We start from the raw sequence: 27,049 nt of genomic DNA on the forward strand, positions 1-27,049 counted from the left end.
CTGCTTAGCATTGCCCCAGTGGGTGTTGGGGGACTGAGTGACATCACCCAGGAATTTATAATTAGAAACCAAAACGCCTCTTTCCAAATCTATAACACCAGGAGACAACTGGAGAGATTTTTAGAAGTTGTTCGTGAAACCCCAAATATAAAAGGGCTTTTCTGATCAGGTGGACACTCCACTGGCTTTTAGGACGCGACCAGGAAACCACTGGGAACAAGCGGCAAATAATCTTTCCAAGTGCTGATTGCAGTGCCACATGCCAGGGTGGACACTCAAGACCTGGGGTTAGCCTTGGACACTTGACAGGAAATGTCACTGGGATCTTGGCTCTCCCCAGGCAAAGCTGTGTTTCTCGAAGTTCCTGGAAATCTCTGAGAAGTGGTCTGAATTTCTGCCACTGCAGAGTTGGAACACAGTGACTTTTGATTATTGAGTTTTCATTTGTTCAACCAATTCTTACTGAGGGCCTGTCTCAGCAAGTCTTATGCCTGGGGCCTTAGCTGCTATCACCCAGAGTTCTGGTCTTTTGCTATGAATAATATGACCAGAGCTCTACTGTCTGATACATTAGCCGCTAGACACATGCAAGTATTTAAATTTAAATTAACAAGGGACTTCCCTGGCGGTCCAGGGGTTAAGACTCCGCACTTGCACTGTAGGGGGCTGGGTTCCATCCCTGGTCTGGGAACTAAGATCCCGCATGCGGAAAAATAAAATTAAAAAAATCAATACATTTAAATTAACAAAAGGTAAAGGAAGCTACAAATTTGTCTCCTGGGTTGCCTTGGCCACATCTCAAATGCTCAATAGCCACGTGGGGCTGATGTTACCCTGTTGGGCAGCACAGATCTAGAACATTTTTATCATCATGGAACGTTCTTGTTGGACAATGCTGGGCTAGAGAGTCTGACTTGCCTGGGACACTCCTGGATTACACCTATTGACCAGCTGTAATCAGTAATAGCACCTTCTTTTATTCTCAAGGCATAAATAATAATTTAAGAATGGAAATGAACTTGGCCACCACCTCCTGGCAGCCTCCCTACGCCAGTCTTTGGCAGGACTTCGCTGCGCTGAGACCCCAAGCCCTTTGCTTTGATGAAAAAGTTGGCAGTGTCAGCAAGCCCCTTGCCTTTTTTCCTGATTCTCTCGCACCTGTCAAATCCAACAATATTTATTGGAAAAAAGAAAATCCCAGTGAAGAAATTGTCAGTTCTCCCAAAGTGAATGATCTGCTCGTAAGCAGTTTCGGTTTTGGTTTTTCGTTCCCCATGCCCCAAAGACCTCAGCTTGGCCCCATTTGCCCTGAAGGCTGCCGGTGGGTCACACAAGAATGGGAGATGGGGAGGCAGGCTTTGCCCACCGCGGCCGCCAGGCCCCGCCTCTATGCCAGGGACCTCCGCACTCAGGCCCCGCCCCCAGCTGCCTTCCCTCCTGGCCTTGGCCCCTACCTGTCTCGCCCAGCAGAGGGCACCTGAGTTTACTCTTCTCTGTAAGGAATATTTACACAATCGTTGGGGATTTTTTTTTTCTTCCAGTGTTACTTTTTTTGTGAGTAGCAATCCGAGGTGCCAGATAATATAGGTCACTTTAAGGACATGTCATCCAAACGTGGAGATGAGAGCCGTTGGGGCGGCAGGCGGCTCGTAGGGAACCGCACACTCGCCCCCGCGGACGCAACACCGCAGCCCCCGTGTCCGTGGCGCAGACACCATTTTGCAGAACTAAGGAAGGAGGTCCAAACCGTCTTCCCTTCAATCCGTGCCGCCCCTTGGGCCAGGCCTGGGGGGCTAGCGGGCCGCCCCCAGGAGCTCCCCGCTGATGCTGGCTTTGCCCTTTGGGGGCGCCCTGGAAACAGTCTTGCATCTCACACCCCTGCCAGGGAACAAAATGGTGGGAACTGGAAAGGGGTGGCTGCAGGGACCGGAGGTGGACCCGTATACAAGTTGCTTAGCTGCCCCTCCCTGCACCATCAGGCCGCATTTCAGTATCTATCTGTCCGTCTGTCATCTAGCATCTCCCTCTCTTTCAATCTCTTTTTCTACTCCTGTCTCTATCTCCTCCTCCCCCATTTCTCTCTCTCCCTCTCTCTCCTCCACCAATATCCCTCTCAATCTCTGTTTCTCCCCCCCACTCCCTCTTTTCCAGTTTCTGTTTCGTTCTCTCTCCGTCCCCCCCACCCCCCATCTCTCTCCTTATTCTTCCGGCAGCATTCTCTGCTGGCGTCTTCCGCTCTCCCCACGGAAGGGGGCTGGAGTCCCAGCTGATCTGATGTCTGCTCTGGGCAGTGTTCGTAATTCATTACTTAGCATAGTTTGTGATTTATTTTTCTGTATCTAAGGGGTGAGGTGCTGAGGCAAGTTTGGGTTTGGGTTATTTTTTTCCTGTTTTGGTACCTCGAACATAGGAGGTTCAAAAGCTCCTTTCTAAATGGACGTTCACTGCTCTTTTCAAGATTCCCAGACAACTTTTTGAAAGGGCTTCTCGTGGCAAACCCCCAGGACTACTCTGTTGTACCTTCTGGGAAGAAGACAAGCCTGCAGCTGGGCTCCTGGGCTCTAGTTGCTGGGCAATTTGTCGGCGGCATCCTCAGTGTCCTTTTTTGGAATAATTGCGCCTTCCTTAAGGAATAAGTAGGACGGTGCAGGTAAAGGGCTTCGGGAAGGCTCATGGCATGGATTCAGTGAACTGCAGCGAGTGCTAGTTTATTATTTCTTTGCCACGAGCTCCCTCCAGGAGGCTAGAGCTTGGCTTCTGAGCACAGGTGCTTGACGGAGGGAGCCTTGTGTCCCCTGAACCGAGGAGTCCTGCGGGAGAGGTTTGGCCCTGCCTCACCTGCGACTTCCTCTCTGTGACTTTGTAAGTCAGGGCTTTGTGATTCAGTTTCTCTTTGAATAGAACAAATGCTCTTTACTTACCACCCCTCCCATACTGTTGATAAAACACACTCAACACACCTTTATGGAGCCCTTATGATGAGCTAGGTTTAGAAAGAAATACCCGGTCACTGCCCCACCTGGCATGGTGAGGGTGCCTGGGGCAGCGCCCGTGTTCGCCTCAGTGCTAAGGGCACGTCCTTCTGTTCCCCAAGTGTGCTTGCTTGGGTGACAAATAAGGTCACTCTACAGAAAACGTACCACCAGGCCTGGGTAAGCTCAAAGTCAGGTGTAAGAGACAAAGATACATTGATAGATGACGGAGAGAGAACTGATAGATAGGAGATAAATAGATGATAGATAAATGGATGCATAGATAGATAACTAGATAGACAATTGATTAGAGACAACAGATGAAACAGATAGATAGATAGATTAATAGATGAGAGAGACAGACAAACACACGGGAGATTAAGAGAGCTAGACCTAGACCGGGCATCACATCCTACCTGCAGAGCTGAGTAGCTCTGTGACCGTGGACAAATCACCTCCTCTCTGCGTCTCCATTCTTCATCTGGAAACCAGGGATCACTGGGTGGTACCCACCTCCGGGGCTGGTGGGCTGACTAGCGGGCAGGTGCTTTGGCCTGTGCTCATGCACAATCAGCTCAAGTTTTCTCAGTGGGCAACCGATCACATGGTCGCGGCTCTAGCGAAGAAGGGGTTCACCCCCCCCCCAAGAAAGAAAGAGAACATCTCAAAAGGAAATAATTGTAGCATACAGTGTTGCGTGTCGTGTCAGGAAATAGAATTCTATTTTATGGTTTAGTACATTTTTCTTTTGGAGTTCATCTGGGGCTGGGGAGATGGGCTCTACTGTCAGATTATGGGTCATCTAAACTGACAACAACACAGCAGGCCAGGAGGGTGAGGGCTAGGGTGGAGGACGTACACCATGCAACAGGGGAAAGGATGATGGCGTGATGGCTTCTGCCTAAGCTGGGTGACAGGAGAGGGACAGGGACAGGGGAGGCAGAGAAAGTGGCCTTCTGAATAGGAGCCCAGATCTCCTGCCGTGTCCTGCTCGCACATACCCCCAAACAGAGCAGATGAAGTAGAGGCCAAAGGAAGCACGGTTTTCATTTCAGAAACATCCACATCTCCTGCTCCACCAACTCTCCAAATGCCTTTTTTTTGGGGGGGGGGGGCACTACATGTGGCAAGTGGGATCTTAGTTCCCCAACCAGGGATCGAAACTGCTCCCCCTGCAGTGGAAGCATGAAGTCTTGACCACTGGATCACCAGGGAAGTCCCCAGATGCCTTCTTGAATTTTATTATCCCAACCCCCCAACCCCTGCCCCACTGAGAAGGAAGCCGGAGCCCAGGGAAGCTGGGTGATTGTGACACCCCACAGCCACAGGCCAGAGGACCAGTGTTTGGACTCTCCTCCCTCTCTAAGGCTTTCCTGCCTCTGATTACTTTCCACCTTAGGTCAAGTTATGGGGTCCTCATAGCTGAGATTTGTCTTACCTGCTTCTTAAACCTCAACTCAAACTGCCTTAAGCAAAATAGGAATTTATTGGCTCACATAACTTAAAGATCTAAGAGCTGATAGCTTCAGGCATGGCTGGATCCAGGACTGAGGCTCAAACCAATATCCACCAAGTTCATCTCTTTTTCTGCTTTCTTCTATGTTGGCCTCACTCTTGGACGGGTCCCCTTTCCGAGGTCCCCCCTTGGATAGGGGACCTATCCAAGAGTAACTTGGTACTCTTGGACCAAGTAACTCTGGTAACTTCACATTAACATTCTCTCAGCTATAAGCCCCAGTGGAAATAAAACACCTCTTTGCCAATAATTCCAGCAAAAGTCTTGGCTCAGGTCTCATCTAACTAACTTAGACCATTCGTGAACAGATCAATTTGCCAAGCCTAGGTACTAATGTCCATCCCTGAAGACAGGATTCAGGGTAAGGCCCCCAAAACCCACATGAGCTGCAAGTTGGGGTGGTGTTAGTCAAAGGAAAATGAGGGAGCTTTTTACTCAAAGAAGGGAAAGTGGATACTCTGTAAACAAAATATATGGATGTCCATCACATGCAGTAAGGCCTCAATACACTTTAGCTATTAAAGGGAGCACTTGACCCAAAGTTAAAGACCTTAGGGGATCATTGAAGCTCCAGAATCATACCTTTAAGCCGGTGGTTCTTTATCTTGGGGGTTCTTTGTCTTAAAACTCTTCCATCCCTGAGCCCCACCTTCACGGGTTCTGATTCAGTTGATCTGGGGTGAGGTCTGCCCAGCACTGGTTATTAAATGCACCCAGGAGAACATAATGTGTGGGGCTGAAAACCACTGCTTGAAGCTAATACACACGCTTGGCTGGTGCCCACAAACTCTCAGCCATGGGACCACCTCCTTTAAGACCCAAGGAATTATTAGGAAGTAATGATTATATGGAATGCTGCAATGCAGAATTTTAAAATCTCTCCACATTATTTCTTCCAGTGTCCCATGTGCTGAAACCGGACTTTGGTGGTAGCTAAAAAAATGCAAAGTGGAACAGAGCTTGGGTGTGTGAGAGTGTGTGTGTGTGTGTCCCTTGTGATTATACAAAACCTTACCTGGAGTGGTTAAATCAGCAACACAGATGACTCAGAAACTTAACTAATGCTGAGTCATATGCCTCCTTGTTTTTCAACTCTCTTCCCCCTTCCTCCACCTCATGTCATCCACAAATGTCGGATAAAAGGTTGTGGGTATTTAATATTATCAATGACAGACGGGTGGACATCATGTGCCTCCAGAGATAATATCCTGAGGAAAGAGCATCTTCTCTGCTCTGCATTCCAGCCAAGAATGCATAACCTATACCTAATCAGACAAACACAACTTGAGGAACATTCTGTTATAATGGGGTAGCAGTCAGGGGAAGGATGGTGGTTTTCAAAAATGCTAATCTCACAAAAAACAAAGAAAAACTGTGGAAACTTTCTGGATCCAAGGAGGCTAAAAGAACATGACAATTAAATGCGAACCCTGCCCCTAGACAGGACTCTGTACTGGCGGGGGGGAATGTCAAAAGCAACAGCACAGGCTAACTGATGAAACTGGAATAGGGATGATAAATTAAAGAGTTGTATCAGGATAAATGTATGAAGTTGTTAAATCTACTGTGGCTGTGTGAGAGATTATCCCCATTCTTAGCAAATACATACTTGGAATATTCAGGAGAAAAGGGCCATGATGAATGTAACAGCCACAGATGGTTCAGGAAGAAAGTTTGTGTGTGTGTGGCGGGGGGCGGAGAGAGAGAGAGAGAGAGAAACCGAACAATCAAGTAAATGGAGTAAAATATTAATAATATTAGGGGCTTCCCCGGTGGCACAGTGGTTAAGATGCATGTCCCCGATGCAGGGGACATGGGTTCGAGCCCTGGTCAGGGAAGATCTCACATGCCACGGAGCAACTAAGCCCGTGAGCCACGGCCGCTGAACCTGCGCTCTGGAGCCCGCGAGCCACAACTACTGAAGCCTGTGCGCCTAGAGCCTGTGCTCCGCAACAAGAGAAGCCACTGCAATGAGAAGCCCACTCAATGCAACGAAGAGTAGCCCCCGCTCGTCGCAACTAGAGAAGGCCCGCACACAGCAACGAAGACCCAATGCAGCCAAAAATAAATATATAAAATAATTTTTTAAAAAATTATTTAAAAATTAATAGGTAAATATGATACAGGGTATACAGGTAATCTGTATTATTTCTATATTTGCAACTTGGTGGGTAAGTTTGAAATTATTTTCAAGTAAACAGTGTTTTAAAAGCTGGAGACAGAGAAAGGCTATAAAGAATAAACAGTGTTCGTTTAGTTGAAATGTAGAAATATACTTCATAACTCATGAAGATTAAGAATTCCAAACACACGCACACACACCCCAACCCCCATACATCAAAGCTCATACCTCATACTAATAAAATGAAGCGTTCCTGTTTGCACCCAAGATAATTCAACAGTCAAAATGTGAGGTGCATTCCTGAATATTTTCATAAACTCTCCCAGATTAGGGGGTTTACAGGAAGCTGCCGGATGGTACAGCCACACCCCAATGGTTTCTCAGGACCCACTAAGTTACACTGCAGTACACACAGAAACACTCCCTCTACTTAGAGCGTCCCGGTGGTATACATTGCCCCCTTAGAATAAAATCCAAACTCTTAACCTCTGGCTCACGAAGCCCTGTAAGCATTTGGTCTCTCTCTTTTTTTTAATTTGGCTGTACCACGTGGCTTCCGGATCTTAGTTCCCTGACCAGGGATAGAACCCAGGTCCCCGGCAGTGGAAGCGTGGAGTTCTAACTACCAGACCGCCAGGAAATTCCCTGGTCTCTTTCATTTATTGGGCTTCATCTCAGACTCCCCCTCGTTAGCCTGCTTTCTGGTTCTCGAACACGCCAAGCCCTTTCTTAACTCAGGGTCTTTGCATCTGCTGTTCCCTCTCCTGGAAAACTCTTATCCAGTGCTTCACATAACTGTCTTCATCTTCCAAGATCATGTCAGTCTCAACTGTTGTCCAGCTCTCTCTATTTATCATAGAAATGACCACCAAGTGGATTTCTTTTAAAACTCCGTACAAATATAGTGCAGAAACCTTATCTAAACATCTCCCACTCTGCTCAGTCTCTGGGCACTTCTTTTCGCTTCTGCTCTTTATAAAGAGACTATGCTCCATGACCCCACCCTTCTTTTGGGGTTACCCTCACCTCCTCAGAGAGCCCTTCCCTCCACATTCTCCTCCTTCCTTTATTTTTCTTCATAGCACTTATTACTCTCTGACCACACACACACAGTATATATCTGACAAATATAATCTACATATATTTCTATCACTCCAACTCCCCAACCCCAACCTCCAATAGATTGTAAATTCCATGAGGGCAAGGAGTGTGTATATTTTTATCACCACTGTATCCCAGCACCTAAAGCCGAGCCTGGCATAATAGACACTCTAGAATTTTTCTTGAATGAATCAGTGAATAAACGAGCAGAACTGGATACACAGCTGGCACTCCATGAATGAACGTTGAAAAGAAGAACAAAATTGGAAGCCTTCAAGTACCTGAATTCAAGACTTACTATAAAGCTACAGTAACCAAGAGAGAGTTTTTACTGATGTAAGGAGAGATTTGTAGATCAGTGGAACATCCAGAAATATACCCACACAAATAGGATCAGTTGATTTTATAAAAAAGGCATCAACTTAACGGGAAAATGGTAATCTTTTCGACAAATGATGCTGAACAATTGGATATCCATAACAAAAAATAATGAACCTTGACCCTTTTCTCACAGTATACATGAAATATTCATTTGAAATGGACCAAAGAGCTAATAGACCTAAATATGAGAGAGAAACTTATAAAACTTTTAAAAGAACACAGGAGAAAAATCTTTATGGCCTTGGGTTAGGCAAATATTTCTTAGGACACAAGATCATCTATATAAAAGAAAAAAAATGGATACATTAGTCCTCATAAAAATTAAAAACTTTTGATCTTCAAGACCCTATTGACAAAATGAAAAATCAAGTTACAAATGGGGAAAATATTTGCAAAGCATATAGCTGATGAAAGGCTTGACTCTGCAGTAGAATAGATCAAGAATACCTGTATTCTAGATATATAAGTAATAAGAAGACAATTTTTTTCAATGGGGAAAATGTTTAAGCAGACACTTGACCAGAGAAGAAAGAATATCAAATAAGCACATGTACAGATATTCAATATCATCCGTCATTAGGGAAATGCACATTAAAATCACAATGAGATATTACCACACACCCGCATTCTAGGCTAAAATTTTAAAGATTGATAATACCAGCTGTCAGCCAGCATCTGGAGCAATTGGAACTTCCACACAGGGCTGATGGGAATGCAAAATGGTGCAGCCACGTTGTCAAACAGTTTGGTAGTTCTTATAAAGTGAAACATACACTTAGCATGCGACCCAGCAATCCCACTCCAAGGCGTTACCGAAGAAAAATAAAAGCACACGTCTACACGAAAACTCGTGTTCAGTCATTCATGACAGCTCTATTTATAATAGCCCCAAACTGGAAATAACCCAAATGTCCATCCACTGACGAATGAATAAACAAATTGTTATACATTCCTGTGAGGGACTATCACACAGCAACATCAAGGAAGGAATTACTAATATGCTCAAGAACACAGGTGAATCTCAAAAACATGTTCAGGGAAAGAAGTATATGATCCATTTATATGAAATTCTAGAGAAGGCAAAGCTATAGAGACAGAGAGCAAACCAGGCATTGCCAAGGTTGTAGTGATGGTTATAGGGCTGTATGCCTTGTCAGAATTCAAAACCAGACTTAACATGGGTGCATTGCGTTGTATGTAAATTATACCTCAATAAAATACAAGCATGTTGGATGAAAAAAAAATGTATTTCTGTCAGATGTGATATTTATTCACTTTCCACCTGCGGAAGAGTGCTAGCCTCAGCAGCTGTTGCCTGTCGACGCTGACGTTCTTGTTAAGCTGCTGGGTCACCATAACCTCCTCTGGTGTTGCCAGAGGACAAATAATAATGATGACTAATGTTCATGCCTTGGCCCAGTCACTGACCTTGACCTCCTCATCTGTAAAATGGGATCATTGCAATGCCTGCCTCCTAGGCTTGTTTGGGGGAGGGCAAGAGGAAGTCATCCATATTAAGTATGACCTGGCAGATGCTCAGTAAGTATTAGCAAGCACTACACTAATTATAGGTTGGGCATTTATTACTGTGTCCGGTCCTGGGCTCAGCTCTTTGGAGACTTTATTCCATTTCACCCTCACAGGGCAGGGCTTCTTCTTACTTCCCTCTTACAGATGAGGCTGAAGATCAGACCAGTGCGGGGGATAGAAGGTCACACAGTTGGTAAGTGGTTGGATTTGGGATTCAAATCCAACCCTGCCTGACGGCACACTCAGAAGTGCTACGGGAATCCAGTTCTGATCATCACTGCTCTCCTTTCTCTTGTTTCCCTTCTATTCTTGAGTCACCAAGGAGTCATTTCCTGTGTCATTAGATCCTTCAATGGCCCCTCTGCCCACTGAGTCCTCCACCCACCTCTATGGCACATCCTTTCTTAGAGTCTTGCTAAAAGAATATCAAATCAGTTGGAAAGCATTAATGGTCATCTCTTCAGAGAGGCCTTCCCTGACCTCTCTCCATCTCCTTTTACTGCTGTGTTCTTCATGGCATTTGCCCTCTCTGACATTGTATAGTATCATTTTTGTTGACTGTCAACACACACACACACACACACACACACACACACACACACACACATACACACACACACACCCCTCCCTATCCTCATCCCCCACTCCACAGACAAGGGCTGAATCTGTGTGGAGTGTTGGTTTTTTCTTCCCCACTATGCTACCCCTAGTACTTAGACTCTTCACATGGAACTGGTATAATCATAAAGTTTGAGAAGGAACTTGTAAGGCCCTCATCCAACGCTTGCATTTTTATAGATGGGGAAATCCAGAGAGGTTAAGTGACTTCCCCAAGGTCACACAGCTGGTTGGGGCAAAGCCATAGAGCAAGCATTGAATTCTTTTGGGTCCCCATCAGGTGATGGTTCTGCTTCTTCACAATGCCCTCATGTCCAGGTCTAAGAAAGCAAGAGGCACAAGACACAATTTAATCATTTTTAAAAATTAATTTGAATGTCATGTAGTAGGGCTGGCAGTGAGGGGTCTAGGGGACATTTGACCCAGGCCTTATAGTGATCTTCTGATGTCATCTCCAAAAATATTGCAGGCCTTCACAGGGATGTAGTAATAGGGCTTCACCTTTATACTTGTGTCCCATCCACAGATCATGCTGCTTATATAGTTCATTCTAAGATATGGTGTCTTATAAATCCTATAATCCTGTATACAGCCCAACGTCATTGCAGTGAACAGTAATCAGTGTATGTATTCAAGTTCTTATTTTATTCAGTGTAGACACTGAAAATATTTCATAATTTTTGGTAACCCTTGTTTCCGCAATTCTTTATTTTTATTTCTTGAGATGCTAGAAGTCTCATCAAGTAGGCACAGCCTGGTCCTCTCCCAGACTCTCTGTGGTCCTGGGTCCCATACCTGTGTAGTGTCCACATTCTTAGACTCCCCATCATACTCACTCCCTGGGGGTACACAGCTCTCTGGAAGGCTGAGAAAGAGAGACAGTCTTCTCAGGCACAAGCTCTAACAGGAGGTAGTGTTTCTGCAACTGGCTTTTACACAATTTCCCTTTTGCATCTCTACACAGCCTCATCCCTGGTTGCATGCTGTTCTGTGGATGACTTGGCATGAAACATTATCTCTGCAAGAAAAACAAGTCAAAGGCTTAGGCCCTGATGGTGAAATCAGCACTCACTCAGCGAGCAGCCAAGGGAAATGGGCACCTGGCTATGCTCAAGCCACTAGATTAAAAGGCAACATCCCACGTGCCAGAGGGCATTACATAGACGATCATAAGGGACAGATATCTAGGAGTGTGTTTGTCATAAACTCAAAATCTGTTTGAATAGCCGACCCAAAGTGGCAAAAAGAACTATTAGCCAACCAGTGACCCAAAGGGTGACTTTATACTTCTGGGATGAAAACTGATTGTTAAAGAAGTCCTTTGTGCTTATCACAGATATCAACGTTTGATAGCATTGACTGGTCCCAAATTATGCCTAAAATGACTATTCAGTAGCAATTAGAATAGTTTTTTGCTTCCCCTTAGACAAATTTTCTACGGTTGAAGCTGCCCAGTTTCTTAAAATGAAAGTCCATCCTTGCATATAGATAAGCCCTAGCACTTGATTCTTGGATTAGTGGATTTTCTCTGTTGCAAAATTTGGTCATTAGTCAAGGTAAATATTTACATATCCATTTAGAGTTCAGATCAGAAGGAGGATGATGTAATAGCAAGACTACTGCCGTTGCAAGTGGAAGCAGCATAACTCCATCTGCTTTAAGAATAAAAAGGAATTTATCATTGTATGTAACTGACGCATCCAAATGTACTGTCGACTTCAGGCATAGCTGGATCCAGGTGTCTAAGGCAGTTAGCAGCAGGAGTGGGCCATTCTCCCTTTCTTGGCTCTCTTTTCCTCTGTGTTGGCGTTATTTTCAGGTAGACTCTCTCCATATGAATATAAAGTTATCATCTGTAGCTTTAGGCCTAGATGATCCTCATGGCTGGTGAGTCCAAAGGAAACACACATGCATACACGCACCTTTCCCAATACCTCTAACAAAAGTCCCAGGTAAGAACCTCACTGACCATATACTTGAGGCACGTACCCAGTCCAGAATACATTCTCTCTTAACTGGCCATTTCGTGTGTAACCAGTTGTTTACCATTACAAACCAGACTGACCCGCCGATGCTCTCCTAGGTCTCCCTAGGCATTCATGTAAGTTTACGCTGGAGTAGAGAGATGACTTATGTCTTTGGACACCAGACACAATAGCTGGCTTACCTTTAGGAACCATGGTCTAAGAAAACATTGTGAATCTGTAAACCAGGTTTACACACCAAAGAACAAGAGAGCTCTCCCTTCCTACAGGAAGAACAGGCATGTCCTCCCACCTCAAGCTCCCTTGAGAGCTGGAACCACCATCACCAGTGTCACAAACATTACTGTTTGCTCTCTCACCTGTGACCATCCCTGGCCACATTGGATCACAGAGTTTGAGTAATGCATATATTCAATGAGCAGAACGATGCAACGTCTCTGCATTGATGGAAGGATGTGAGAAAAGAGGACAGAGACAGAAAAGGCTGAGTGAGCTCTGAAGTCCCACCTGCCACTCTGCTAGCTACCAGAAGCATTGCGCTTCCTTTTGCGGACGGTGCCAAAGCCGGCCCTGAGCGCTTCCCTCCTGAAACCGTGGGCGGGGAGGCCCTGCTGCCGGGGCTGAGTCCACAGAGCCCACAGACCAAGCTCTCAGCCAGGAAAATGAGTCAAAATGACCTTTCCACTCTGCCTCCTTCCTTTAGAAGGAAATTTTCCCTGACATGGCGTTTCATCTTAATAAATCATGTGCAGTAGACTTCAGGGCTTGAGAAAACATTAGCATTGGCTAACATAACCGGCAATAACAGAATTTCTTGCAGCCTAAATAAAAAGCTGATGTATGACTTCCCACTTTCATTCCTGCCTCCCCACACTTAGGCTTTAATACATTTTTGTAAATGATAATAAAATTAAAAAAAAAACAACAAGACAACAGAGTGAAGTACTTCTTGAGATCCTGCCCAGTCTATTTTTTTTTTAAGTTTACAATAGTCAGAATCATCGTTCAGGGTTAGGATATTCATCCAAACCAAATCCCAGATCTTTTCATCCTGAGTCGGACCCTGGCTGAACACCTGTCCTCGTTCGAATTATGGACCTTCTGACCCAGCTCAAGGCATGGGATTAAAGCTGCTACGGAAGCTGAACTCACAGATACTCGTCCTGACTTAGCCACTCTGAACCCTGCTCCACTGTAAGAATCTGTGCATTTCCTACTCTCGTTTCCTCAGAATCTGCTTGGGAGTGTCCGGGAGGCTGTCATGAACAGACTTGCCATAAAAACAATGAAATAAATGGGGAGCAGGTCTCTTTCTGGAATGCGATTTTTTGTGTGTGATAGGAAAGAAAAAGAGTGGGTAAGGGGCAGAGAGAAGTCAGGTGAATCCAGTATTACCATGTCCACCTATTTACATTTCACCCCTCTGGGACTCCTTGCTCCTTAACAATGGCCCTTTTAGCTGCAAACACAGAAGGGCTAAACTTCTTCTAGCCTGTCAGTGAGAACTACCACCATATGTTGGTGAGTATTTCTGTACCAAATTCACTTGGAAAGGATATCAAGTCTGGACAAAGCTTATACTGTCATGGTCCAGTTCCAGTTATTTTAGGCAAAGAAGGGAATTTCCACTTCTCCCTCTAATCTGTCGCGGGCACTCTGCTCTGAGTAACCACTTCCCTGTAATCTGTCAGAGTCCAAGTTATTTAACAGGAAAAAAAAAAAATCCCCTGATATTATGCAGAGAATTCCTAACAAAGACAGCCACTATAAGAACATGTCGATGAGCTCACGCAGGATCGAAGGTGTGACCTCTTTCAGTGGAGGGAACGAAAGAGAGTTGATTCTAAAAGGCAGGAATGAAACGGGGCAAAACTGACAGTCATTCAACATCGTTGTTGATGGTGACAGTGGCTCTCATTTATAGCAAACTTACCATGTGGCAGGCACTAGTTTATCTGAACCATTATTGCACTGGTCTTATTTGCAAGTTTATAGTGTTTAAGGATTTTTTTTTTTTAGAGTCAGTTAATATATATTAAATAAAAAATAAGTGCAGGTGGTAACAGATATGGCAAAAATCCATAGTAATGTGCAAATAACAACGGAGAAACGATGAGCTGGACAATACTATTTCTCAAAATAAAACAAAACAAAAACAAACAAAAAATACCACCACAACAAAGAAAAGAAAAAAATTTTTTTACCATATATTAAACGTTCCTTAGGTGCCAGACACTTGATGCTTACAAAATATTATAAGAATTAACTCTAATCCTCACAAAAAAACCTATGAATTAGGAAATATTATTATTATTATTTACATATTTATTGGAGTATAATTGCTTTACAATGGTGTGTTAGTTTCTGCTTTATAACAAAGCAAATCAGCTATACATATACATATATCCCTATATCTCTTCCCTCTTGCGTCTCCTTCCCTCCCACCCTCCCTATCCCACCCCTCTAGGTGGTCACAAAGCACCGAGCTGATCTCCCTGTGCTATGCGGCTGCTTCCCACTAGCTATCGATTTTACATTTGGTAGTGTATATATGTCCATGCCACTCTCTCACTTTGTCCCAGTTTACCCCTCCCCCTCCCCATGTCCTCAAGTCCATTCTCTAGTAGGTCTGCAGCTTTATTCCTGTCCTGCCCCTAGGTTCTTCATAACAATTTTTTTTTTGGATTCCATATATATGTGTTAGCATACGGTATTTGTTTTTCTCTTTCTGACTTACTTCACTCTGTATGACAGACTCTAGGTCCATCCACCTCACTACAAATAACTCAATTTTGTTTCTTTTTATGGCAGAGTAATATTCCATTGTATACATGTGCCACATCTTCTTTATCCATTCATCTGTTGATGGACACTTAGGTTGCTTCCATGTCCTGGCTATTGTAAATAGAGCTGCAGCGAACATTGTGGTACATGACTCTTTTTGAATTATGGTTTTCTCTGAGTATATGCCCAGTAGTGGGGATTGCTGGGTCGTATGGTAGCTCTATTTTTAGTTTTTTAAGGAACCTCCATACTGTTCTCCACAGTAGCTGTATCAATTTACATTCCCACCAACAGTGCAAGAGGGTTCCCTTTTCTCCACACCCTCTCCAGCATTTATTGTTTGTAGATTTTTTGATGATGGCCATTCTGACTGGTGTGAGATGATAGCTCATAGTAGTTTTGATTTGCATTTCTCTAATGATTAATGATGTTGAGCATCCTTTCATGTGTTTGCTGGCAGTCTGTATATCTTCTGTGGAGAAATGTCTCTTTAGGTCTTCTGCCCATTTTTGGATTGGGTTGTTTGTTTTTTTGATATTGAGCTGCATGAGCTGCTTGTAAATTTTGGAGATTAATCCTTTGTCAGTGGCTTCATTTGCAAATATTTTCTCCCATTCTGAGGATTGTCTTTTTGTCTTTTTTATGGTTTCCTTTGCTGTGCAAAAGCTTTTAAGTTTCATTAGGTCCCATTTGTTTATTTTTGTTTTTATTTCCATTTTTCTAGGAGGTGGGTCAAAAGGGATCTTGCTGTGATTTATGTCATAGAATGTTCTGCCTATGTTTTCCTCTAAAGGAAATATTATTTATCCCCATTTTATAGATGAGGAAACTGAGGCTTAGGAATGCCAAGTAACTGGCTCAGGGTGACCTAGCTACAGTGTCAGAGCTAGGACACCCACTCCCACTAGACGCCAGAACCCTGGGCAGGTGTTAACTGTGATGTCATTGCCGTTCGTGCCAAGCGCAGGGTTGGATCATCTGGATGATACCACTCACTCCTCTGGGCAAAGGAAATGCCACAGGCCACTGGGAAAGAAGCCACTTCCTGTCCCTGCAGAATGAGAACATCATCCTCAAGGTCCTCACCATCCCTGGGTTCAGCCTCTAAGCTAAACAATTTATCCTTGTAGTGACAGATGATGACTTAGTCACCCCGACCCTGCCCTTTTCCCTCTTCCTATAAGCAGCCGTGTTTCATGGGTGGTTAAAGCACACCTCAGAATATAATTTACGTAACCAGCAATCACTGGGCACTGTGTGAAAGGTTGTCGGTGTTCCCTCAGGTCTCGCTCACGGGCAGAGCACCTTCCCGGCTGCAGTGATGCTGACGGCAGCGTCAGCACAACAGGCGCCAGCTCACCTAGGAGATGGTCCCTCCCCCTTCGCGGGGCAGCCCACATCCAGGGTGTGACGGGCCAGCCCCTTGGCCCCCAGGTGACACTGTGGTGCCATGTATACTTTAGATCCCCGTGGGATTGGGCTTAGACTCCAGCTAAGAAAAAGCTCTGCTTAACTCCTCCCCCTGCCCTGTCCTGCTTCCCTCCCTTGCCTTCTTCCGGCCGCCTTCTCTGGCTAAACCGTGGGCACCCAAATCCACATCTGCTTCTAGAAACCCACTGTGTGCCAAGGCAACAGGCACTGGAACGCTCAAATAAGATGTGGTCCTTGAACTTCAGGAGAAAGAAACTTAGTGGAGAAAACAGTTACACAAACCCACATACAATGAGATAAGAATTATAACAACACCTGCATCCTTTTTTATTACCTTTCTTTTATTATAGTATTTATACTATAAGTATGTGAAACATTACTCAAGTGTTGTTCTATTTGATTCGGAGAACAAACTCATAAGGTGGGGACTCCAATTAGTCCATTTAGAGTCAAGAAAAGCGATGTTCAGAGAGGTTAATTAACTTGCCTGGGGTCACACAACCAATAAGTGGTACAGATGAGATTTGAACCCAGATCTCTCAGAACCTCCTTACTCTTTTACATGGTCTCTTTCCCAAGTCTCTAGATCAGGGGTCAGCAAGCCAGGCTTCCTGAGCCCTGTCTGTTTTTATAAATAAAGTTTTATTGAAACACAGCCGTGCACATTATTTACATATTGTCTATGACTGCTTCCAGCCTACCAAGGCAGAGTTCAGCCTTTGACACAGACCCACACAGCCAAAAATATTTGCAATCTGTCTCTTTGCGGGAAATTTGCCAACCCCTACTTTATTTATTTATTTATTTATGGCTGTGTTGGGTCTTCGTTTTGTGCGAGGGCTTTTCTCTAGTTGCGGCAAGCAGGGGCCACTCTTCATCGCGGTGCGCGGGCCTTTCACTATCGCGGCCTCTCGTTGCGGGGCACAGGCTCCAGACGCGCAGACTCAGTAGTTGTGGCTCACGGGCCCAGTTGCTCCGCGGCATGTGGGATCCTCCAAGACCAGGGTTCGAACCCGTGTCCCCTGCATTGGCAGGCAGATTTTCAACCACTGCGCCACCAGGGAAGCCCGCCAACCCCGTACTTTAAATGATGTTATTGTTGTTGTAGTTTAGCTTCAGATGAAACGTGAATTCTCTTCCCTTCAAATCAAAGGTTCCTGTTCCACCGCGTTTTATAGCAGAGACTGTATATCCTTGCTCAACCCAGGGGAAGGGAGCAGCTTACCCACTGTATTAAGTTCTCATGAAACACTCACTGGAGAATAAAATCACACCGTCTGTTTGGCCTACATCTCCCTGACTGTTTCACCTACTAACTCTTTCAAAGGAATTCTATCATTTCCTCAACGGATGATGCTTATAGAGAACCACAAGGAAGTTTCCTCTCGAGATTTCATTGTTCAAATATATCCCATTACCTTTTGAACCGCCCCCCCCCCCAAGAAGTTCCTCTTCTAGCCTTTTATTTACTGAATTTCAATGCTTGGAAATGGTGATCACCTCCTTCCAGGGTTTTCTGCCACACAACTCTCAGACTTTGAGCCCTTTTCATCTTTTCCCATAAGTCAGGTGCTTCTTAATTGTGTTTTGTTGCCCAGTCTTTGAACTGCATCCAATCTGTTTGCATTCTGGGATGATTAAAATACAATGAGTACCAGGAGACTGACTGAAAGGAAACATACCCAATCCATTCAGGTTCAAATGGCAAGTTGAATTTGAACCCAGCATACTATTTCCCTCTCTCTGAAAGACTTTTCTGGTCACCAGAATTTGCTAGCTGTGTTGTTGGTAGCTTGTACTAGCTATGTTTGTTATTTAATCTTTAACACTCCTGATTTTTAAATGTAAACTCCTACGCTAGGTAAAATTTGAGACAACCTTTCTGCAAAGCAATTTCATCATGCACATCGAGGCATTTTTAAAGTTTATACCCTTCAACTCAATCACCTCACTTCTAGAATCAGTCCCAAGCCTTAGAATCTAATGAAATTATCAGAGATGACACCAATGATGTGGATGTAGGGATATTCATCATGGTATTATTTTAAAAAATAGGAAAAATGAAAAAATCAATTTTAATATAAAGGAATGGCTAAGAAAACAATTTCACATTTTTCTGAAGGAACACTTAATAGGCATGAAAATCCCATGTTTAAAGAGTTTTTGTGAATATTGTAAAATGTTCATGAAACAATAAGTTAAAAACTATATACTGAAGAATAGCAAATGTGTAAAACGCTTATATTTGTGTGTATATATGTATATTTTATAAATACATAGTAAATAGATTTATTTTTATTGTTGTGTTGGTTGTGTGCCCAGAACCTAGAGCAGGTTTCTCAGTCACAGCACTTCTGATATTTGGGGCTGGATCATTCTTTATTGTGGGGCCTGCCCTGAGCATTGTAGGACAGTTGGCAGCATCCCTGGCCTCTACTCACTAGATGCCAGTAGTACCCCTCCATCCAGCCAGTTGTGACAACCAAAATGTCTCCAGATATTGCCAAATGTCCTTTGCAGACAAAATCACCCCTGGTAGAAAACCACTGGCCTAAACATATAAAAGGTGTGCAATAATATTGTTGAATAATTCAATTAATTAGAAAAGAGACATGGAAATTTCAGTAGTTATCTCTTGTTAATATGATTATTTTGTTACATCATTTGATTATCATTGTATTTTTCCAAATTTTCCACCATGGCAGGTCCTGTTCATAGTCTCTCACCCACAATTCCAAAATCCACAGAGCTCATTTGACAGCAAATCTGGACTCCTCTGACTTTACTTGAGGGCTTTAATGGTCCCAGGTGGTATGATTATTCATACATTTGTTTGAATAAGTATTAATGTGTTATTTGATATTCAGTGTAAACAAAACATATCTAAAAATCTGCAAAGAATCTGGCTTACACGACACACCTGGTTTCTAGGTTTTGGGACATAGGACTATGGGCCTGTATTACTTTTACAATCAGCAAAACAAACAAACGAAAACATAGGGAAAGCATCGAGATACTCCTCTACTCAACAGAATAGAACGAATCGAGGAGGTATTTTTAAGTAAACACTCACCTCAAAAATCCTCTCCAAAAAGTAAATTATGGAAAAAAGAAAAAGTTATGGGCAGTTGTAGTAATCTTATTTGACAGATGTGGAAACAGATGCTCGGTGGGTTTCAAAACCAAAGTCCCACAGCTGGCAAACACTGGTGCTGGGTGTGGATCTTGGGTGTATATGATTGTCTCCCACCTGAGCTGCTTTCTTGCTTCTGTGACACAGAACACAGCACCTGGCAGGCAGCCTCCATGTCGAATGAATGGATGAGCACCTTCCTGGGAGGAAGTTAATTTCTTAGAAGACCAAGGTCATCTGAATTCTACCTTAAACAGGAAATCAAGCAAGGGGGGGGACTTGGCAGGGGCTAGATAAGACCTGGGGCCGACTGATAAATGTTCAGTTGCAAAGTGGAAACTGTCACAGGCAGTGACATAAACAGTCATGCCGTTTATACGATGCCTTGATAAAATTGTGGGGACAGAGGCTCAGGACCAAGACCCCTTGGGTCCCAATCCAGGTTCACCACTGACTAGTTGCAGGTTCATTAAAGGTTCTGTGCCTCAACGTGCTCATTTGTAAAATGGGAACCACAATAAGACCACCATCACAGGTCCACTGTGAGGACGGGATGAGCTAACACAGAAAAAGTGTTAAGAAGAGGGTCCCATGCTAGGCAACCATAGATATCCTCCCCTCTCTTCCCCCAGTACATCCTCCTAAGCATTAGCTGCTCTGATTGCTCTCTGCCCCATAAAGAGGCACGAGAGTCCCAAGTGTGTAAACAGATGGACTTGGTGGCACATTCCTGTTCTTGCAGCCTCGAGTTGTGTGACGGGGCAAAGCCGCTTCCCCTCTCTGTGCCTCGGTTTCCTCATAGATCCAACCTCAGTTAACAGCCATCATTATGGAGACTTTGAGAGAACTGAATGAGCTATGGGGTGTACACTGCTCAGCTCAGTCATTTTTCTATAGTGGTGGCTATTTTTATTGACATCCTATCCTAATGACAAGAAACTGAGAAGCAGAAATTCAGGCAACAGCACCTAAAGGTGCAGAATCCTCAGTGTTTTCCCTAAGAACAGTGCACCCCCAAGGATGTTATGTCGATGGCTGGTGGGATACAGAATGACATTAGGGGATGTATGGACAAAATTATTTATTACCTTTAATAGTCATGTTTTTATTTTCACAGTTTCTACCTGTGGCAAGCGAATCAGTCTCCCATTTACTAAGATGACAAAGTTTCCTTTTGATATAAATGTAGTTAAGTAGTAATAAGTACTAATTAATACAATATTATTTTAATATTAATATTAGTTGTGCAGTAATAAGTAGTAGATCGATCTAAAGAAAAGTATTAACTGAATCCTATACAAGGCAGAGACTGTGGTCCATCATATCTGGTAATTAAAACAGCCCAGCAACATGGTCAAGGGGCCTCTCGAGGGCTGCAGGCAATGACGGCCTGTGTGATTCACCCTGCGTTCTACGTTCTTTCTTAGTGAATCCTTCCTCTCTCTGACTACACATTGACCTTGTCCTTGACAGATTTCCTAACCACAAATTAGAACCATCTTATCAACTGTCTTGGTCTCCTATGTTAAGTCCTTCCTAATTTCCCATTTTACACCTTTAACTGGCACGCGTATGTGTGTAAGAAAGAGAGAGAGGGATCCTTGTGAACGAAGATCATACTTTCTTTCCTTACACTACGTGCTTCAGTAGTGGACACACGGAGGTGACTTAATCATGATAGTTTACCATGTGTGATATGAATGCATGATTGCTTCTAATCCCCCTGATAACTTGATAAGGTAGATATGATTACATGCCAGTTTTTATAAATGGGGAAGAATTTGAGACTTACAGAGGTGCTGTGGGCCCAAAGGGAAGCAGCTGAAACTAGAAGTTGAACCCAGGTGGTAGTCTGAACTTGGAACCTAGATCCTAACTATTACACAACATTGAATCCACTTTAAAAGATGCCTCAGGTGGATGGATGGATGGATGGATGGATGGATGGAAGGAAGGTTCAGGACAGGCATAAAGAGGCAACAGGATGATCTTTGAATAGTCCTGAATCCATGTCATGGGTTCTACTATGTGCTAAGCACTGGACAGACATTACCTTTAATCCTCATGTAAAATCTTTGCTCAGAGAAAGGGTGACATGGAGATGTCGTAGAGGTTTGCTATTAAGACATCTGCTGTTAAGACCACAGACTCCGAAGTCAGACAAACTAGGTGCCAATCTTGGATCTGCCACTTAAAAGCTGAGCGACCTTGGGCTGCTACTTAGACTGCCTGGGCCTCAGTTTCCCCATCTATAATGGGATGATGATATCTACTCCACAGGGGTCCCAGAAGGATCAAATGAGACCTTGTGTCCCCAGTGCCTGCTTTACATCATGTTCTCAACATATGGTCGCTGTAATTGTTGCTGTTGCTGTAGTTATCATACTTGTGAATCTCAGAACTGAACTACCAACCCAGGTCCATTTTAAGAGAGGGAAGAGGTTGGGAGTTGAAGTCGGACTTGAACATCAGGGGGTGTAGTTGGAAGACTAGTGGCTCTCCAGAAAGGTCCGTAGCCTAATCCCCAGAACCTGTGGCTCTTGTTACTTTGAATGGCAATGGGCAATAAAGGTCGCGGATGGAACTAAGCTTGCTCATCAGCGGACAGTAGGGAGTCAGCTGAAAGTAGGAAGGGTAGCCTGAGATTATCCAGGTGGGGTCAATGTAATCACAGGGTCCTTAAAAGTGGAAGAGGGAGGCCCTAGAAACAAGTCATGGCGGGATCGGCGTTGCTGGCTTTGAAGGTGCGGGAAGGAGCCAGGGGCCAAGGAACGCGGCGAGGAATCAGATTCTCCCCCTGGAACCTCCAGAAAGAACGCGGCCCCGCCAACACCTTCAGTTTAGCCCGAGGAGGCCTGGATTGGACGTCTGACCTCCAGAACTGCAGATAAGTTTATATTGTTTTAAGTTGTTTTGTTTTTTTTGGTGGTACGCGGGCCTCTCACTGTTGTGGCCTCTCCCGTTGCGGAGCACAGGCTCCGGACGCGCAGGCTCAGCGGCCATGGCTCACAGGCCCAGCCGCTCCGCGGCATGTGGGATCTTCCCGGACGGGGGCACGAACCCGTGTCTTCTGCATCGGCAGGCGGACTCTCAACCACTGCGCCACCAGGGAAGCCTGTTTTAAGTTGTTTTAAGGTGATTTGTTACAGCCCTAGGAAACGCATTCAGCAAGGAAAGATTCAGACTCTGGCCTCAGATTTATAGGAAGTCAGAGGTCTGGGCAATTCGCTTCACGGAGGCAGGTTGGTTTCACTTGCCCTCTAAAAATAAAACCATAGGCAGCCACTGCTTCTGCTTCTCCAGCTCGCCTGCCTGCGTGCTCGGACCCTTGTGCTTGGGAAGGGGGTGGGGCGCGTCTATACAGCCTGACGGGGGAGTGGGCTTCCGGCTACTCAGCCGGAGGAGGGATGCCCCCGGGCCCCAGCCACCAGCAGTTTCCACGCGGTAGCAGGTGGAAGGCGTTTCCAGCTGAGCGGAGGGAACTGTCGTTTTTTTTTTTGCAAGACCAGGAAACGGCTTTCTAGTCTCCTAGTTCCAGGGCTCAGAGGAGGAGGGATCGCTGTTATTTCCTTCACACCAGAGCTCTGGTTAAAACAGGAAACGAGTTGTAGGGCCACTGGCATCTGACAGACATCAGGGCACCGTCGGTTTCTCCTTTTCCTTTGCAAATGTGACTGGCTTCATCACGGGCAGGAGAGGCTGACCCTTAGAGACTGGTCCACCTGTAAAGGGAGATTTTCTCACTTTCAACTTCAGCTGTTCGCTCTCATTATTTAAACGGCAGTCAATTTTACAGACAAAGCACAGATCTCAATTGTTCTCAGTTTTGACACTTACATACACCCAAACCAAATTATAGAATGTGTTCATTACCTGTGCCCTGTCCTGGGCAATACCAGCCACCAGCCGCTCTCCAGAGGCAACTATTCATCTGCTTTGGTTGCTATAGATTAGTTTTTTTAGAATTTCATATAGATGGCATCAGGCAGCATGTGCTCCTATATGTCTGTTTTTTTTTCCACTTTGCATAATTTTGATTCATCTGTGTCGTAGATCAGTAGTTCTTTCCATTTTATTACTGAGTAGATACATCCAATGTATGTATCTTATTTTAAAAAAATCTGTTTTGTTGTTAATGCTATTTGGGTGGTTTCCAGTTTGTGGCTGTTCTGAATAAAAATGCTGTAAACATTCACGTATAAGCCTTTTGTATGGACATTTGTTTTCATTTCTCTTGAGTAATACTGAGGAGGAGTAGAATTATAAGAAACGGCCAGACAGTTCCCAAAGCCCTTGTACTTCCGTTGGCCATTAAATAACAGAACCATAGTAAAGGTTTAAGTTGTTCCTCCTTGTGGGTTTGTTCTTTTTTTTTTTTTTTTTTTTTGGCTCTTCTAATGTGTGTGAAATTGTATCTCATTGTGGGTTTAAACTGCATTTCCCTGATGACTAATGATGTTAAGTGCTTTTTCACGTGCTTATTGGCTATGCCTATATCTTTTGTGAAGTGTCTGAGTTTTTTGCCCATTTTTAAAACATGTATGTTTGTCTTTTATTAGTTGTAGGAATTCTTTGTATAGTCTAGATGCAAGTTCTTTATCACATACAGGTGTAAAAATTTTCTCCCGATCTGTGGCTTGTCTGTATTCTTTATAGTATCTTTGAATAAGCAGAAACTTTAATGTCCAGTTTATTTTATGATTCGTTCATTTTGTCCGAAGAATTCTTTGCCTAACCCAAGTTTACAAAGAAGTTTTTTTAAATGTATTCTTCTAGAAGATTTCTAGTACTAGCATTTACGTTTAACTCTCTGATCCATCTCAAATTTTTGTGTGTGTCTGGAGTTAGCGCGGGAGATGGGATCAACAAATTCCACGGCCAGTTCTGTGGAGACATCAGGATGACTGTCCTAAGTTCAGGGTCTAGTGCAGGATTCAGCAAATCTTTTTCTATACATAGAAACAGGGCCAGAGAGTGAATATTCTGGGCTTTACAGGCCATATGGTTCCTGTTGCAACTCCTCTACTTTGCCTTTGTAGTGCAAAAGCAGTTATAGACAACATGTAAACACAAGGGCATAGCTGTGTGCCAGTAAAACTATTTACAGACAATGAAATTTGAACATCGTATAATTATTACATTTCATGAACTATTATTTTTTTGATTATTTTTTTAACCATTCAAAAATGTAAAGATCATTTTTAGCTTGTGGGCTATACGAAAACAAACAGCAGCCGGATTTGACCTGCAGCCTCAAGCCATAGGTTGCCAAGTCCTGGGCTACTCGGCAAGGCAGACATTCAACAAACAGAAGGACATGCTGTGACACCAGCCTGAGAGTAAAGAGCTGTGTGCTGTGGGTGAGAGAATAATAGGCGATGGGTAATCGGATGAGATCAAAAGGAATTATAACTAAACCACAATGAGATACCACTTCACACCCATTAGGATGGCTATTATTTGTTTAAAAATAAAGTGTTGGTGAAGATGTGGAGAAATTAGAACCTTGGTGCCTTGCCGGTGGGAATGTAAAATGGTGCAGGCCGTGTGGAAAACCTGTAAAAGTTAGACAGAATTACCATATGATTCAGCAATTCCACTCCCAGGTAAATACCCAAAGAATTGGAAAGCAGGAACTCAAACAGAAACGTGTACACCCATGCTCATAGCAGCACCATTCACAAGAACCGAAGGTGGAAACAACCCAAATGTCCATCAACAGATGAATGAATAAACATGTATAAATGCAATGGAAAATTATTTGGCTATAAAAAGAAAAATGAAATTCTAATACATGCTCCAACATAGATGAAACTGGAAAACATTATGCTAAGTGAAGTAAGCCAGACACAAAAGGATAAATATTGTATGATGCCACTTATCTGCAGTAATATAGAACAGGCAACTTCAGAGAGACCAAAAGTGTAATAGAGGTTACCCAGGAGCTGGGGGGGAAGGAGGAGTTATTTAATAGCGTTCCTGTTTGGGATGATAAAGTTTTAGAAACTGACAGTGGTGATGGTTGTATAACACTGGAAACATACTGAATGCCACTGAATTGTACACTTAACACTGGTTAAATGGTAATTTTTTTTTTTTTTAAACAGAGAACAGGAGTATTTATTTATTTTTAATTAATTTATTTATATTTTTGGCTGCGTTCGGTCTTTGTTTCTGTGCAAGGGCTTTCTCTAGTTGTGGCAAGCGGGGGCCACTCACTATCGTGGCCTCTCTTATTGCGGAGCACAGGCTCCAGACGCGCAGGCTCAGTAGTTGTGGCTCACGGGCCTAGTTGCTCCGCGGCATGTGGGATCTTCCCAGACCAGGGCTCGAACCCGTGTCCCCTGCATTAGCAGGCAGATTCTCAACCACTGCACCACCAGGGAAGCCCCTATGGTAAATTTTTTATTGTGGTAAAATATACACATTTTTAGAAATTAAAGGAATTATAATTAAAGGTCTTTCTCTGAGTCTGTCAGGCACTGCACTAAATGTATCACATATCAATTTACTTAATCTTTACAACACTATGAGGTAAGTTCTGTTATTATCATTATACCCATTTTATAGGTGAGGAAACTGAGGCACTAAGTTTTGACAACTTGCCCAAAGTCACACATCTAGTGAGTTGCAGAATCAGGATTCAAACCCCAGCAGCCTGGCTTTCAGCTACCACGATCCACTGCCTTTAAAAGCAGTCACTCTCAGCTTTGGCTGAACTCGAGCATTTTCTGGGGAGCATTTAAAAATCCCCGTGTCCAGGCTGTACCCGGTTAAATCAACCTCTGGAGGCTGCACCAGGCATCACTAACTGTAAAAAGCTCCCCGGGTGCTGCCAGTGTGTAGCCAAGGTGAGAAAAACTGAGATGATGTTACAGCCATGACCTCAAAAGTGAACAGGAGTCAGCCATGGGGGGAGGCGGAGAAGGGTTCACTCCAGGCCATACATTTTATGAGTCATGTATTTTTATCAAACCGCACTGGTCTTTTTCCTACGTGAGAATAATGACGTGTCCTAATAGGAATGGTTGCCGATATTTATTGAGCAATTATGCCCCAAGCATGACACTAAATGCTTCTCACACTTTGTCTCCATTAACATTCATGATGATATTAGGTGTAAATGCCATCATCCCCATTTTACAGATGAGGCAACTGAGGCCTAAAGAGAGTGAGTTGCTTGCCCAAGGCCACACTGGTACTAAGAGGCAGTATGTGGGTACCCAGGCACATGTGGTCCAAGCTCAGCTCTCCAGCCTGCCCGGCCAGGGAAGCTGGCCAATGGTGTCCCAGCAGGAACAGTGAGAAAGGAGGTGACCTACCCACTGCTGTTGGTTTTGTCTTATTTTGTTTTCTGTACCTGTCTGCCTATGGAAAGGCCTCTTGATTGAGTCAGGACCTTGGTGCTCCCATAACATCACCATGGCCCGGGGCTGCTCCGAGGAAGAAGTTTGTTAAAGAATCTGAATAATCTCA

At 44.0% G+C, this 27,049-nt stretch overlaps 1 long non-coding RNA gene across 1 annotated transcript; it reads right to left on the reverse strand.

The window, feature by feature from the left end:
* Positions 1-1,161: 1,161 nt before the first annotated feature.
* Positions 1,162-4,137, reverse strand: LOC113609570 (uncharacterized). Its single transcript, XR_003428685.1, has 3 exons — positions 3,389-4,137; positions 2,521-2,624; positions 1,162-1,878 (listed from the first exon to the last, which is right to left on the reverse strand). It is a non-coding gene; the product is annotated as an uncharacterized LOC113609570 (long non-coding RNA).
* Positions 4,138-27,049: the final 22,912 nt, after the last annotated feature.

Source organism: Aethalodelphis obliquidens, unplaced genomic scaffold (genome assembly GCF_003676395.1).
Source record: "Aethalodelphis obliquidens isolate GAN/ISIS:26980383/991018 unplaced genomic scaffold, ASM367639v1 scaffold57, whole genome shotgun sequence".
Classification (NCBI taxonomy): Eukaryota; Metazoa; Chordata; class Mammalia; order Artiodactyla; family Delphinidae; genus Aethalodelphis; species Aethalodelphis obliquidens.